The 16,397-nt window shown below is 37.2% G+C and overlaps 1 protein-coding gene and 1 long non-coding RNA gene across 3 annotated transcripts in view; one reads left to right on the top strand and one right to left on the bottom strand.

The window, feature by feature from the left end:
- The window catches only part of NXPH1 (neurexophilin 1), a 397,537-nt gene that overhangs the window by 148,325 nt on the left and 232,815 nt on the right, over positions 1–16,397 (bottom strand). The gene's annotated exons all lie outside the window — the stretch shown is intronic.
- On the top strand, positions 10,798–13,316 carry LOC123383886. 2 transcript variants are annotated; one of them, XR_006594238.1, is made up of 3 exons: positions 10,798–10,920; positions 12,263–12,383; positions 12,660–13,316. It is a non-coding gene; the product is annotated as an uncharacterized LOC123383886 (long non-coding RNA). The 2 variants fall into 2 exon arrangements; XR_006594237.1 differs by having other exon boundaries at positions 10,813–12,383.

Raw genomic sequence — 16,397 nt, 5'->3', positions numbered from 1 at the left:
AGGGAGCCAAACCATAAGAGACTCTTAAAAACTGAGAATAAACTGAGGGTTGATGTGGGGTGGGAGGGAGGGGAAAGTGGGTGATGGGCATTGAGGAGGGCACCTGTTGGGAGGAGCACTGGGTGTTGTATAGAAACCAATTTGACAATAAATTTCATATTAAAACAAACAAACAAACAAACAAGGATCTACCATTTCTCTCCCCTTCTCAAAAGTCTTGTGTGGCTTTTTACTCTTGAATATGCACTGTAAATAAAAATCATTAACATAACCTGTGGAGTCATGTATGACATGGTCCAGATATAATTCTCTGTTTCACCTGATAATACTCCCTCTTCATGCTCTGTGTCCCAGCCTCTTTCAGTCCTCAAGTATACACTCTGAACACTTTATTCTGTAGTCTACCTTGTCTAGAATGTCTGTCCTCATATCCTGTCTTACAAGTCCCTTCTTTTTTAAGTTTATTTATTTACTTTGGGAGAGAGAGAGAGAGAGAGAGAGAGAGAGAGAGAGAGAGAATCCCAAGCAAGCTCCATGCTGTCAGTGCAGAGCCCAAAGCGGAGCTGTAACTCATGAACTGTGAGATCATGACTTGAGCTGAAATTAAGAATCAGATGCTTAGCTGACTGAGCCACCCAGGCACTCCATAAGTCATTTCTTCAAGGAAGACTTCCCTCTGTGGAAAGACCTCAGTGGAAATTAGTTCTTCCTATTATGGATTTTATAGCACTATGTATCTCTTGGTAACTCTTATCACAACTATAACTTTTATTCTTTATGGGACAAATTGAGTAGGGTTGATCTCTCTTTCCCCCCATTCTTCCTACTCCACCCCATGGGCCTAGACAGTGAATACTGTGTTCACTCTTATGTTTCCAGTGCCCAGTACTGGAAGCTTCCAGCTCAACACAGAGCCGATGTACACTGTTGTGCACATGGCTTGAAGAAATGAAGATTTCAAATGCATACAAAGAATGTAGCTTACATTATGGAAGACTTTGGTACCCTTATTTAAGAAAAATAAAGTAAAAAGCAGAAACATAATGTCTTTCTTGATGAGCTCTGTCAATATCAATGGCAAGGATAAAAACAGATAGAAGCTATCCTGGACAATCAGGAAAGCGTGTATTCCAATCCCCAATTTAGTTGCGAGTTTTTACAGATTTTAAAATCTTTCTAGACAGGCTGGAAATGTAAGTTTGTTGATGGTAGCTCTTTTTCATTTAGAAGGCCTTCAAACACTCAGTAGAGGAAAGAGGGAAGGGGAGACTTAAGAGGAAGGGGAAAATATAATGCAACAACACAATGCAGAATAAATTCACTAGTATCAATAAAACATTTTCCACTACCTACATATAGACCATTGCTAGTTAAACTTCACCAAGTGAAGCCAATTTCCTTAAAAATAAAAGCAGGATGACTGCCTAATGCCTCAACTTTGGGTAGAATTAAAGACAAAAATATCCAGTACTTTTCAGAAATATAGGAAAGCACTAGAGAAAATTCCATTAAATGTATAAGACCAACCCAGATAATGCAAAATGAAATAAATATATTCATATTGAAAATATGGACATCCAGAACTTACGTTCTGTCTATAAAAAGTTAACAGCAGACATTCAGGAATAGTGAGTGACAGCATTGACTATACGTAGAAGTAATTTCTTGTACTTCCATTCTTTTTAAAAGGATTTCTATGCTTTCTATCCATTTTAACAAATTCTAAACATGAACTCCAAATTTCTATTAGGACAGTTACATATAAAACAAAAGAATTTTAATGAGTTTTCTTCCCCCAAAATACCCAGAGGTTTAAACCCACATTAAGGATTAATGACCTGTCAGTTTGTACTTAAAGGAAAGAAGAGACATTTCAGTTGTAGAAATTTAAAAATAAAAAAGTCTGAAATAAGAAAACTTATCATTTTTCCCTTTTGTGTCATAAAAAGAACTGACCTGATGTATTTGCTTTAAATTGGCCAAAAGAAAAACGTATTAAATGGTTGGCCTTTTAAGCAAAAATTCATTCTGGGCAAAATTTTATGACAAAATTATAAAGCCTGGTCAGAAATACTCTTTTAGTCACTTAAATGATATAGCATTAATGTCAGAGTCAAGCATAGAATAAAAGGGAGAGGCTATTTACATTTTAGATTTAACAAAATGTCTCCAGCGATTGCTGTAACATGGAAGGAGCGCCTCACGCTCTTAACCAAGCATATCTGGTGGTAGGTGCCATAAAATACTTGAATAGCTATTTCAAACCATCAATGCAATTTTATCCCTATTTTTTAAAGTCTTATCTATTTCAAGTAAAAGTTAATGCTCGGTTTTCTGATTCATTTACACTTGACGCACGGCCATGCCCGAGAAACTCTATTTGAGGTGCTATGAATCTCTTTTCTTCCCCTTTGAATCAAGAAGTGATGTTATGACAGCAGGAGACAGAATCCAAAGGCTGAAAAGATCAAGTTGAATTTGAAACTCAGAACCCTCAGTGTTTAAATAGATTCCAAATTTAGAACCGTGCATTTTCCTAGCCCCAGTGCATGTGACACAAGACACCAAGAAAACAACCCATGGAAAATCACGTGACTGCCAGAGTCAGACAGTGTTTCGTCTTCCTTTTTTGTGGTCATGCACTCATATAAAAGAAGTCAACAGATTTCATATTCTTCCTTCAGAAAGAGACAATCTCCATTGACCAGACTGAGCAACATTAATCTGAGTCCATACTTGCTCCATGAAAGCTTCTGTGTGATGGGAGAAAATAAAATCACCCAGTTCTGCCTAAAAAATGTAAAATAAATCTGGATATTTGAGTAACTTAATTTTTTAACATTTCATATAAGTATTTAGTGCCATAGAGAAACAGAAGCACTTAGAGGAAAAAAAGTTCACTGCACCTGATTTTAAAAAGACAGTATGTACCTGAATCGACTCTTTTTGAAAGCATTTTTCTCTGCCAGTCCTGCTCTGAGCCAGGAATGGTTACAGGGCACATGATTAAACAAGAAGGTCCTGGAAACATCTTAAATCCTCAATAAATCTTTATAACACTCACAGTTCTATATACCACTGGAGTATACATTAAAAGGTTTCCATGACATAGAGTTGACCTAGCACTTTCTACCTTCCAGGTGCTTTATGCAGTCACTGACAGAAGTGTGTAAAAATCAATTTATGTTCAATAAGGTAAATGTCAATGGTATCTTTAAACATGATGAGCCAATGGCATAGTTTATTTCCAGACATTCAAATTTTGATAGCTGATGACCTCAAATATTATTTGGGCATGATCCAAAAGTTCAGAGACATTTAATAACCTATAATTAACTGGAAGAAAGTTCTAAAGTCAGGACATTCTCCTACTCACAAGACTTCTGTGGCTCACAACTGCCTGCAGAAGAAAGGTTCACTGCCGTACGGGGCATTTCAGGTCTTCCAAAATCTGGTTTTAAATGCCATTTTTAGCCTAATTTCACTTACCATCCATCACTCATGCGTATGCTCCAAACAAACCTGACTATTCCTTGCTGGTGACTACATGCTACACTTTCTACCTCTATCTTCCAGTGCTCCCTTTTATCCTTTCTGTTGACTCTTTGAGTGTAAACTGGGACAATCTATTCAGAAGGCAGTTTGGTAGGATGTGTGTCAAGACCATTAATGTTATTTTAGGCCTTAATCCAATAATTCTACTTTTAAGTCTTAGAAATAACCAGAACTATAGATTTTTTTAAATGAACAACAGCGTATTTTATAAAAGCAAAAGAAAAAAAGACTCTGGAAGGTACCTAAAAACCCAAAGTTAGAGGATTATATTAAAAATCAGTTTTCAGAGCACCTGGGTAGCTCAGTCAGTTCAGATTCCTACTGTTGATTTTGGCTCAGGTCACCATCTCATGGTTGTATGATCCAGCCCTGTGTCGGGCTCTACACTGGGTATGGAGACTGCTTAAGATTCTCCCTCTCCCTCTCCCTCTGTCCCTCCCCACTTAAAAGATAAAAATAAATAAAATAAATAATATTATATTATTCATATAATGGCTTATTGGTTAGCTGTTCAAACAATGTTAACAGAGAGTTTTTAATGATAATGAGAGAAAGAAATATTTAAGACACGTTAAGTGAATTAACAGGATAGAAAATTGCATGTACATATGCAATCTTAACTATGCAAAAAATATCAGAAAAAAGGCTAAAAGAAAATATATAAAAATAATATTGGTATTTCTAGCTCTTGAGACTTGGGATGATAGTTTTCTGCTGCTATTATAGGCTTTGTAAAACTTATGCATATATTCCTTTATATTTAGAAAAAAAGAACATACTAGAAAGATTTTTTTTAATCCTATATTTCAAGATGCTCATATGCCACTCCCTCTGTGAAACCTTCTCAAATGATCCTTGATGGAAGTAATTCCTTATTTCCCTGTTGTTCCATAATATATTGTACTGCCAACTACTTTTTAATCACATTTTCTTTCTGGCATATTTGTTGAATTTTTAATTGAGAAAAAAGACCTAATATAGATCCATGTCTTAAAATTTGTAAAAACAGACACAACTTAAGAGGTATATGCATATATATATATATATACTATGTATGTATTATCTAATATATATGTATTAGATATATATATGTATTAGATGTATATACATATATATATACATGTATATACATATATAATACATATATATTAGATGTATATACATATATACATGTATATACATATATAATACATACATATATATGTATTAGATGTGTATATATATGTATTAGATACTACCTGTAATACAGCTTTATTTTCAACATCATCTCGGTAAGTAGAAGCACATCTGATTAACATCAGAGTCTCCCCTACAAATCAAGCATCAAGCCTACCCTCACAGCTGTACATCTGCAGTTTGTTTGAAAACTTATGCCTTAATTATAGACTGTCTTCCCACTAAATGCTGTATTAACATTATGGAACAAGGTACTAAAATGTATGTAGGGGTTAAAAAAATAAACTAGTAATTTTATCATAAGCACAGGAAGAAAAATCATGGCATAATGTTCCTAACAAGCCTATTCTGTTTTTTTCCTCCAAACTGGATGTTTGTATGAATTAATGTTATAAATTTCTACATAAAATCTTGAAAATTTCTCAGCTTAGTCTTTGGACATTAATATTTGCTAAAATTTACTGTGTGTGTGTGTGTGTGTGTGTGTGTGTGTGTGTGTGTATACATTCTTTGTCATAACTAGGACATTGGAAGGAATTGCCAGGTAAAATACATAATACTTATGTATATTTTAATTTCAAATAAACAGTGATTCTTTTTTTAAGTACATGTATATGTATATCCCATGCAATATTTGGTCTAATATTTTTATACTAAAAAACTGTTTGTGTTTATATGAGATTCAAATCTAACTAGGAATCCTGTATTTTTATTTGCTAAATCTGGGAACTCTGGGTGGGAGAGTGATTGCATATTTAGAGATTCTACAATCTGGCTAAATAACCTCTCAAACCTACCCCGGGTAGCATTTCATTTAAACTCAGCAGATAGCGAACTGAGATATCTGAATTCTCCACATCCTTCTAAACCAAGTTTAAAAAAGAAAGTCCACTAACATTGATGCCAAGAAATCACCAGGAGTCCCTAACCTCTCCAAATTCCAGAGCCTGAATTCTTGCCAAGTCTGTATGGTAGAATTATGTACAAATTATCAAGCTCTGTTGTGTCTTACAGTTTTTTATGCATTTATACTTAACAGAGGAGCCAGGAATGTTTGATTTTACAAGCTCAAAAATTTTTCAGAGTACTTAATGCACACTAGAGAACCTATTCTAATGTGCCCTTGTTCTATTATAGAAGAACAGTAGAGAGGATATGTCTAGCATTTGTCATCATTGGTTTCTTACTTGACGTTAAGATAACTACTTTCTTCAGATTTTCTTCTTAATAACGTACTTTCATTTTCCTCAGTCCATTTTTTATGGATCTTCTATGTCCCATAGGCTGCTTAAAATCAACATGCCATAAAATGAATTCTTTTTCTCACCTTTGTTCCCCAACACTTCCCCTTTTCCTGCATTACCAGTCATCCATCCAGAAATCTTAATATGGAAACACAGATTTATTCTCAGGGCACCCTCCTCAACCACCCCCTCTTCGACCCCCGTAACTTATCAGTCAAATCTTTTCAGTTTCACCTCTTAAATACATGCGTTAGTGGATCCTTATTCTCTGTTTGACATCCCCAGTGCCCCTGCCTTAGCCCAGGCACTCCTGGGCTGTCTCCAGACCAGTGTTTCCCAAATTTCAGTGTGCTCATGAATCACCTACACATTTTGTTAAAATTCAGGTTCTAAGGATGGCGCCCATGAATTCCCATTTCCTGCTAGTCCAGGATGCGCACTTTGAACAGCAAGGCTCTAGGTTATTTTTATAGACTCCCAGCAAGTCTTCCTTCCATTCCAACTAATCACCACATTTCTGTCACTATTCTGGGTAAAATTTTCCTATGACTCCTTCTGCTACTGAATTATCAAGACAGAGGTCACCCAGGCTACCAATCATAACTTCACATGCAGCCCCTCTCCATCCTGCAGACTCATGTTCTAAACTCCATTCCCCACACCACTCCTTTCTGCTGCTGAAACTCTTCTTTCCTATTTCCAGGCCCTTTGCCTAAAATGTCCTTAGAGTAATCTTCTTTGCCTGAGTGGCTCCTTCTTCCTGGTGAAGTTCAAATGTCACACTTTCCCTGTGAAACTATCATCCCCTCAGCACCAACCCCTCGCACCTGATATAATTACATGCACGAAGGGGCGCCTGGTGGCTCAGTTAACCTTCTGCTCAGGTCACGGTCTCCCAGTTCATGAGTTTGAGCTCCATGTCAGGGTCTGTGCTGAAAGCTCAGAGCCTGGAACCTGCTTTGAATTCTGTGTCCTCCTCTCTCTCTTCCCCTCCCCCTCTCTCACTCTTTCTCTTTCTCAAAAATACATAAACATTAAAAAATTATATATAATTACATGCACCTCCCATAACTTTGGACATGCATTAAGTACAATAATATACAGGGTTTTTTGTGTACTAAGTACTATTGTCTGAATTTTATGTGTGATCCTCAAAACAATCCTATAAGGTAAGTACTCTTATGTCCCCATTTTACAGACCATGAACGAAGGCACCATGAAGGAAGACAGTAAAGATCCTTACTTTATTCAGGATCACCCAATTCATGCAGAGCCAAGTTCCAAGCCCAGACGACCTGATACAAGAGTCTGTCATCTTAAACACTTCATCTCACTACCTCTGTGATTATATCTCACTTCAGTTACCAGGTTGAACCATAGGAAGCTGCTGGTATTTTACCCTCTTTTACACCTACAGAACACCAGTCTCCTCAGATTCAACTTTTCCCATAAATTAAGAATCGTTCATAGGCAGATGCCACATCTTTTTTTTTTCCTTCATAAAAACTCCCTAGATTTAGCACAAGTCTGGCATATACCTGACACTTACTTTGTCTTTGTTAAATGAAGCAAAGATAGCAACAGCCTTATTTATTGAGGAATGAATGCATGCTGGGCACCATACCAGGTGTTTCACATACATTTTCATGTTTAAACCTCGTTACAACCAGTTATTGTGGATACTACTATTTTTGTAATACAGATGCTACCTCTATGCCTATGGACACACAAGCAGTAATACAGCAAACTAGTAGCTAAAGCAAGCCTATCCTAAGACACAAGTTTTCAGCCTTCAGTGTTGAGAACTTGAAGAATATGTTTTTCTTTTCTTTTCTTTAAGTTTTTTATTTATTTTGAGAGAAAGAGAGAGAGCACAAGCATGGAAGGGGCAGAGAGGCAGGGAGAGAATCCCAAGAAGCCTCCACACTGAGAGCACAAAGCTCTATGCGTGGCTTGATCCCACAAAACATGAGATCATGACCTGAGCCGAAATCAAGAGTCAGCCACCGGACTGAGCCACCCAGTGCCCCAGAATATCTACTTTTCTACCAAGTCAAACCTGAGTTCTGGTTTTAAAAATCTCACATATTCTGGAATGAAGACATAGTTTCCTTTGTTGGCTCTTCTGTAATTCTTTTTATTTTTAAAATCTTGAAACATACATGAAAACAGAGATAAGAGCATAATAATCTTCCATGGATCCATCAGCCAGCTTCAAAAATTATCAGTAGTATGCCATTCTTCATTTCATCTACCCTCTCATCCTCTGTTTATCACTGTTTTAAAATAAGTTCCAAATATCATATCATTTCACATGTAAATACATCAGTATGTATCTCTAACAGATTATCTTAATATAGCCACAAGAAAATTATCACACACAACAAAATTAATATCCTTTAGTATAATCTAATACCCAGTCTATACTCAATTTTCTTTGATCTCAAAAAAAAGTCTTCTTACAGTGATGTATTTGAATTAGGATCCTAGCAATGTCTACTCCTTACACTTGGTTCCCCCTCACTTTTTTTTTCTTATGCTGTTTATTTGTTGAAGAACTGGATGCTATGACTAGGGGCTTAATTAAATTCAGGTTGAACTATTTTTGGCAAAAATCCTCATAGGGGGTGCTATGTATGTTCTATGGCACCGATAGGATGCACATAATGTCTGGTGGTCCCAAATTTTGTCAGATTAAGATTCATCAGTGGGTTTAAGAATTGTCAACCTAATCCATTAATTATTCTATGTTCCTAAAAATTTTATTAAAATAGTTTTAGAAGCCATTGGCTTCCATTTTTAAGAACCAATATTTTAAGAGTTTTTTAAATGATTTTTTTCTAATTCTATAATTTCTTTTGCATTTGTAAGTTGGAATTCTTATTGCTTATCAACCCCCTGTTGGGTTGCTCAGTGAATGGGTGAGGGTATAAACACAAAGATAGTAAACATCTCATTCAGCACTGGCTTCAAGGTAAAGTTCTCTATTCTTAGAAATTATTATCCATATCGAGACAAACAAAAAAGCCCTCCATTAAACTATAATTGACATAGACGTCAAGTACCAGCAAGGTACCTGGTTCTTCACAGAACATTTTTTCACTGATCCAATGAACATTTATCTTGTTAAAACTAGGTGTTTGCTAAGGAAGTGAACTTTCTTTTAGGCATCATGGATGAGGTATTTGATGACCTGCTGTTTGACCAAAACACCAAGTTTGGAGATCTATCAAAAAAATAGAATCATAGTTAAGCGGTTATATTACCTTGGAGAGTAACTTAAATATTTTCCCCATTACATTAACATAGCCTACTGTACAAAATATAGCCTTTTTCTTTATGGATCTACATAATAAGCTGCTATGCTGGGCATTGTGTAAAAACTTATCATCTAAAACATTTGCACAGAGTATCAGATAAAGAAATTCATAACATCAGGGAGAAGAATGTAGCTAATGAAAGTACATTATTAGTTCCTGTTTGCCTATTCATTGGCAAAAGAAATTGGGTCCCCAAAAGAAACATACAAGGGAAATTTTAAATGTTGACAGCATTTGAGGAAATTAAAGCCCAGCATCTTGGCTCAGAACCAGATATACATGTTAGAGGTCTCTACATCCTCCGGATATTTCTAGTTAGTATCTATATAACTTGCTCTGTTCTATTCACCTGTATTTAAAAGCCTCTTGATGAGTATAATTTTAAAGCCATATGATTTATCCATCCTTGCCAGTAGCATGGTTCATTAGAAAAAGCCTTACCCTAAAATCCAGCAGACATAGCTCCTAATTTCCACACCCACACTAATTACCTGTTTTTGGACAAATCTTTTCCTGTAAACATGAAAAGAATGGATTAGATGATGTTAGGTCACTCCCAGCTCAAACTGTCTATAACTTTGTTAAGTGCCATACACAGAAAAGTACACGATTGAAATCAGTCCAGTGAAACCATGCCCTAAGCAACACCAAAAGACCATATGTTCTCCTTGAACTAAACTATATTTAGATCTATTATGATGAACACCATATTCCACACAGCCTTACTAACAGAAAAGTAACCTCAGACAGCAGCACGTATGGTCCATCTCAGAGAAATGTACACCCTTCAACCTACTGGCATTGAATACCCGAGACAAAGAGAACAACAGAGTTTGAAAAGATCTGGTATAGGTCATAATATTGCAATATTGTTTCATAATTTCACATTTTTCCTTTAAGAGTCATTCAAAACATAACAAATTAAAATGTTCAAGTTCAGAATACAATAAAGTTGGTCCCTCCTTTATCTTTCAATGTATGTTTGATTCACAGTAGTTCTGTAGAAATACTTTCAATCCAAAATTGGCTTCTCAGGTGTCAGTCTTTGCAGAATCTGCACACAGCCTCTTCCATGAGGTAATTTCCTTTCACAATCCCTAGGCCCAGTATTTACTCTAAGACCCTTGCTAGAGATGATCTGACCAGAGGTGGAACAAAAACCAAAGGCAAGTAATTTAAGCTTAAAAATCAACTTCTGAAGGAACCTGTTATTTAAAATAAAAATGGAAGAGGGCTTCTCAAGAAATAGTTTCTGGAAAACCCAAAAGACTTTTTTTTAAACACTTTGTTTTAAGTTTACCCATTTATTTTGAGAGAGAGTGAAGGAGGGGCAGAGAAGGAGAGAGAGAGAGAATCCCAAGCAGGTTCTAGACTGTCAGTGAGGACTTCAGTGAGGGCCTTAAACTCACAAACTGTGAGATCATGACCTGAGCCGGAATCTCAGCTTAACTGACACATAATGGATGAGCCACCCAAGAGCCCCTCCCCCAAATAGTTTTAACAGTTATTTGGGGGAACTGAAAAAATATCAGAGGTGGAACTGTAAGACTTGTCATAAGCTTGAAATATGAGGGACCAGAGACCATCAGTTGAGAAAAACAGTTGGTAGAGAAGGTGTAATGGAGGTAAGAAAAAGGCAAAGCTTCCATCAGAAATGTTGATGTGGGAGAGAAGAAGTCACCAAGTAGTCAACAGAGAAGCCAGATTTCTCACAATGCTCCCACTGAAATTCAGGGCCACATGGATCTTTGCTCTAGATACTCTTTTGCTTGAAATAATCTGAGTAAGTGATGGGTCTCTATCCATTCAACTAAAGTTAAGCAACAGGTTTAGTTTAGGAACAATTTCACAGCCATACAAAAGAGGCTATGACTTTTCTCACAGCGCAGTCACATGAGAAACTTCCAGTGATTCCATATGGACAAGTACCTGACATATTAGGAGAAGAGAATGTGCACCAAAACTAAAGAGATTAAAGCTTTTCTGCTGGTGTCTATGGGAGACTCTGAAAACACTATGTTGTACTTCCTTGAAAACCAAAGCAGATAAGAAGGAAGTAATAACAACTGGATTCTCTTGACAGTAGAGAGGCCTTATCTGGCACCTGGTTAGGAGTGGTCAAAAACAATAGAAATTTCAAGGGAAATGTCAAAATTTAAGGCACACAAGGAATCCTCTATACCTAATCCAAAGAGAGGAGTTAGGCTACAGTGAGATCAGAGGGAGAAGACTGAACCAAAAGAATAGGGTTTTTTTTTTTATTTATTTATGACCCTATAATCCACCAGCTATGGCCATAGAAATGGAAATCCACTGTAAAGGTATTTCTCCTAAAACTCTGGTAAAAGCAACAGTGGACCAAGAGATGGTATCAGGTTATTCCTTAAAGTATGTGATGGAAACACCTAAGCATACCAGTAAACCCAGGGCTCTTTAATTAGATTCGAGCAGACAATCTGGATTCTACATTTAAATTTTTCTGTTGTCTCATACTCTCCTTGGTGTTTCTGGCTTTAAAAATGCCAAGATCCCATATTGCATGCATGCTTAAAAGATGGATGTAAGACAAACTCTTTCAACAGGTGGTAACTAGACATTGTGGTGGCCATTTCATAGTGTATATAGTTATCAAATCACTATGTTGTACACCTGAAACTAATGCAATATTACATGTCAATTATTCTTCAATTAAAAAAAAAAAGACAAACTTTCCTGGGAAATACTTCCGAGAGTGAAGAAATGAACAGCATAATGACAACAAAAGCACATTTTGCTTATTTTGAAGGGACAACAGTGGGTTGGAATTTATCCATCCTCACTCTCCAGGTCTCTCAGAATAATCATTAGAAAAAAATACGCCAGGTCGCATCTGCTTTGAGGTACAGTTTTATAAACCAGAGGTAATCAGATTATAAAGAGTTCTCAACAAAAGTTTCCTGTTTTATCTCTACTGCTTGCTACCTGTAGTCCAAAGTTTAAGGGGACTCTTGAAGTACACTTGCAAAGTGGATCCTGTCCAGCAAATAGCAGAAGAGGATTCAATAAAATGACTGCCCAAGCCTCCCAGAACAGGTGACAGGAGTGTCAGGTAAATAAAAAACAAAATAATCCTATGCCTCCTGCTCCTTCATTTATTTCCAGCAAAAACTTTCAAATTCTGCTTTCTAAGGAGCATGGCCTGTATGTTTTTTCTAAGCGTGGGCAGCAGTTGACTGGCTCTATTAATAAGATTACGAATGAAAATGGACCACACGTCATCTGCTTTGAGTTCTGGGCTAAAAGAGAAACTCCTGCCTTCATGAATTGCCAGTCAGCAAAGCATTCAGGTGATGCTTTGATTTTCTTGATTTTCTCTTCCCGTCAGGAATTTGGAGTAGACATTCAATCCAGCAGGGAAGCTACAGTGTTTACTAACTGCAATGGCAGCTACAATCCCTCGATTTGAGATATGCCTTCAACTAGGTGATGCCAACTTTCCTTCCAGATGGCTGTTAAGCACCCACAACCAACGACTGACACAGCTTCTGGCAGCAGTTGGGAAGAGCTGTGAGCGATGTCGTCCCGAGGAGAAAGCCAGCAAAATCACATTTTCAATACAGTTATTCTCAAGCACAAGAAGAGTTCTATTTTTATTAACAGGGCCATTTAAAATAGGCATGAAATTAATTTATTGCTACACTGGTTAAAAATATTTACTTTTTTATTAGTTTTGCAGTTGGCATAAATCCGTTTTGCTGTAAGAAATCAGGATGGCGAGCAGGCAATGAACAAGGAAAGACTACATAGCCCCATCAGAGCAAGTGTTTGGCAAGGTTATTGGTACTCCTGCCCAAGAAGCGAGCAGTTAGGCACAAAGCATGTGCTAAATCCATAATTTCTGTGCTCTGGATGCAATAGGAAGACTAGGGAGACTCTTAGCTCCATGCAATGAAACTCAGATAGACATTTCCCTTGTCCCTTGCACAACTTCTAACTGGCAGTGAGCAGTTCTACCATTAAAAAACTGAAGAAGCATAACTTACTCATTTGTTTTGTGGCCATTTGTTTTGCTCTTTTAATTTCAATGGGCCGTCAGTTTTTAACCGAGTTCTCTAAGGGGTTTAGAATTTGGGCAGGCGAGTTAAAGCAGGGTAAGTAGCGTTCCTAAGGAATTACCTCCAGGTAAGCAGATAAAGCATTTGCTGGTGAAGTTTGTGTCAATCTGTAAGAAGGATGGATTTCCAAGAGGGCAACCCCTCTCTCCAATCAGAATCATTCTGAGGTAGTTTTACTGCTTCTGAAATTCTTTCCCTTTACCAGCCCTCATACTACATCTTAATGGTCTTCATGCCTTATTAGTCATAGTCAGAGAGTGCTTCTTAAAGTCTCGTCTTAGTCCTTTTTGCTTCCTTCTTCCACCATCAATGAAAATGGCAACATGGACATGTAAATGTAATACTTTCATAAGTTTAGTTTTCTGGTCTCCAGCTACTGTATACTCATTCCATTGTTCATTCTAGCACTTAACTAGGTGCATAGATACCCAACTTCCTAGTGAGTGGGCACTCTCAAAGAGCTCCATGAATTCAGACGCAATAATTGAATATAACGCACATAAAATAGGGCTGATTCTTGCCTTGAGATATAGTTTCTTACAGTTTTAACATGTTGCTTTTCTTCTTCCAACTAAACAGTGCTGTTCACTACGACAGCAAAAGATTCCACGGACCCAAAGTTTAGACCAGGAGCTGACAGTTTTCTTTGCAATGTGTGATAGAGAATTGGTTCCATTTTGACCTTCAGAAGCTTGACTAATCCTGTTTTAGATTCGGAAGTCAATGTTCTATCTTGCTTATAAAGTCAGAAGATTTAATTCAAATAAAAATCAGAGATAGGGATATGTGGGTTGGTTAGAATTCATAACTTGATTAAGTATCTACCAAAACCATTTCTAAAACATGATGCTGGAACTGTGTTTATTTTCACTTTTAATAACATCCTTTCTGCGTATACAGGTATACATGTCATTTTTTACAACTAGGAAATTCAGAAAAGTAAATAGAAAAATAGAAAGCTTTCATAGTCTCAGAGATAAGTGGAGGTATATATTTCCAGTCTTTTAAAATATGTGCACATACATATATACATACATACACACATTTTTATTTTTTTATAATGTTTATTTATTTATTTTGAGAGAGACAGAGTGCAAGCAGGAAAGGGGCAGAGAGATAGGGAGAGAGAGAATCCCAGGCAGGCTCCATGCTGCCAGTGCAGAACTGGACACAGGGCTCGAACCCATAAATGGTAAGATCATAACCTGAGCTGAAATCAAGAGCTGGACGCTTAACTGACTGGGCCACCCAGGTGCCCCCATATATACATTTTTTTAATAAAATTGGGCTTATGCTTGACATATGGTTTGTGTATCAGGAGCACTCCCAATTATGTGAAATATTAATATTATTCCATCAACTTTATTTTTAAATTAGTTTTAAAGTTTCCAGTTAACATTCTTCAGAAGACTACAACACTAGTCTTTAGGTGTACCTGGGTGGCTCAGTCGGTTACGCGTCCGACTTCGGTTCAGGTCATGATCTCACAGTTCAAGAGTTCGAGCCCGGGTCAGGCCCTGTGCTGACAGCTCAGAGCCTGGAGCCTACTTTGGATTGTCTCTCTCTCTCTCTCTTTCTCTCTCTGACCCTCCCCAGCTCACACTCTGTCTCTCTCAAAAATAAATACACGTTTAAAAAAAATTAAAATACTAGTCATTGATGAATATCTGTAAAAAAAAAAAAAAAAATCACATTCAAGCAACTGATGGCTTAAGGAAAAGAAAAACTCATCATTTCACTGTACCCAGAGCTGAATCCAAAGCTACGGAGGCAAAGGAAAGTGACTTCATTAATTCCTGTAAGGAAATTAACCAATCTTTTAAAACCATGAATTTTTAGAGATCCCCTTTTGTGGAGACATCCTGTTACTAAAATGCTTTTATTAATACTATTCATCTGCATAGCTCAATTCTACTGATTTTTGAGGGCCAGTCTTTATCGGGGCAACTGCTCCAATCTTTTCTTAGAAAGGCTCTTTCAGCTCTTAGGAGGAAGCTGAAGAATAATGGTTAAGAGTATAATGTTGACCTTGAGCAAGTTATTTAAACTTTGTGCGCTTCCAGTTCCTCATCTGTAAAATGGGGATAAAAATATTCTCTTCCTCAAAAGATGGTTACAAGAATTAGCGGTCAATATATATCTAGCACTTAGAATGGTGCCTGGAACACTACTGGTATTCAATAAATGCTATAACTCTCATTTGGTCATTAATCACCTATTGTTTTGCCTTTTTGTTTCTTGGCGACTATTTTCATTTTCTCCTTTTCTGTAGTATTACTGTTCGGGCTCAACTCTCTTTTAATGTAAATACTTCCATTTTTCCTTGCCTGTCCTCTGCTCTACATTTTCTTTCTCCTTTCTTCCTGGTGGGAACCCATGGACCTTTACAAAACCTGATTATGCCCTCTAATAGTCTAAGGCTTTGGACTGTCAGCCTGAAGTTAGAGAGTAGTCTAGCAGAAAAGTCAGCCTCAAAAGACTTGGTCTGTGCATCCGTTTCTGCTAACAGGCTCTCTACCCCATGTGACTCGACCCATTTTATAATCTTTGCTCATTTGTTTTCACCCTTGGGCTGAATGTCCTGGGGCTCAAAGAGCCTGTCTCTCAGGTAGCAGTTGAGCCAAAAATAAAATATACTACTACATTCCCTGGTACGCTATTCTAATTACTGAAAACAGCCAGAGGAGGGAGAAGAAATTGAGAATCACACAGGCTTCCCTCATCTCCGCAACTGAGTGTTATAAGCAGAGGTGAGGAGGCCCCACCATGCACCTAAGGGCAATTTCCCACACAGCTAGCTCAGCAGTTGTGAGTGGTTCATCCTCACCAACCAAATCTCCTTGCTAGAATCATTTTTCTCTTTTAGAGCCTCAAAACACCAAAGCACAAGGAAGCATCGAGTTACAAGTATCAGAGCCCAGCTGAGTCCCTGTGTGTGCATCTGTGTATCCTACTGGGAGAGTATATAGGATTCCTGTAGTTATAATTGGTGCTGCTGCCCTTCGGCT

Source organism: Felis catus, chromosome A2 (genome assembly GCF_018350175.1).
Source record: "Felis catus isolate Fca126 chromosome A2, F.catus_Fca126_mat1.0, whole genome shotgun sequence".
Lineage (NCBI taxonomy): Eukaryota > Metazoa > Chordata > Mammalia > Carnivora > Felidae > Felis > Felis catus.
This window is presented reverse-complemented; position numbering and strand designations above follow the sequence as displayed.